The sequence below is a fragment of the Penaeus monodon genome, chromosome 27 (assembly GCF_015228065.2).
Source record: "Penaeus monodon isolate SGIC_2016 chromosome 27, NSTDA_Pmon_1, whole genome shotgun sequence".
Lineage (NCBI taxonomy): Eukaryota > Metazoa > Arthropoda > Malacostraca > Decapoda > Penaeidae > Penaeus > Penaeus monodon.
Genome location: NC_051412.1, coordinates 1,071,408 through 1,071,719, shown reverse-complemented (window position 1 = coordinate 1,071,719; position 312 = coordinate 1,071,408).

Sequence of the window (312 nt, the reverse complement as noted above, 5' to 3'; positions counted from 1 at the left end):
ATTCCTCCTAATGATGCGAAGCTTGACTCCCGCGCCCCGCCGTTCGCCTCACAAAAGTCTCATTTGCAACAGCCTTTGAACTATTCCTCTCGACCGACCAAACTCTCGGAATATGTGTCGTGCAATATGGCTAATTTAATGTTCTTAATATCATTACGAATTGCTCATTAGTGGCTAATTAAGCCTCTCATTTAGCGCAGACAATAGTGGCGTCGCCCCCGCGCAGCACTCCGCCTCCCAACCCGCTTCCTCAGCTTGACTTCGCCGCGCAGGCAATTCTTGGACGCTGGTATAGATAAGGATATTTGTTGT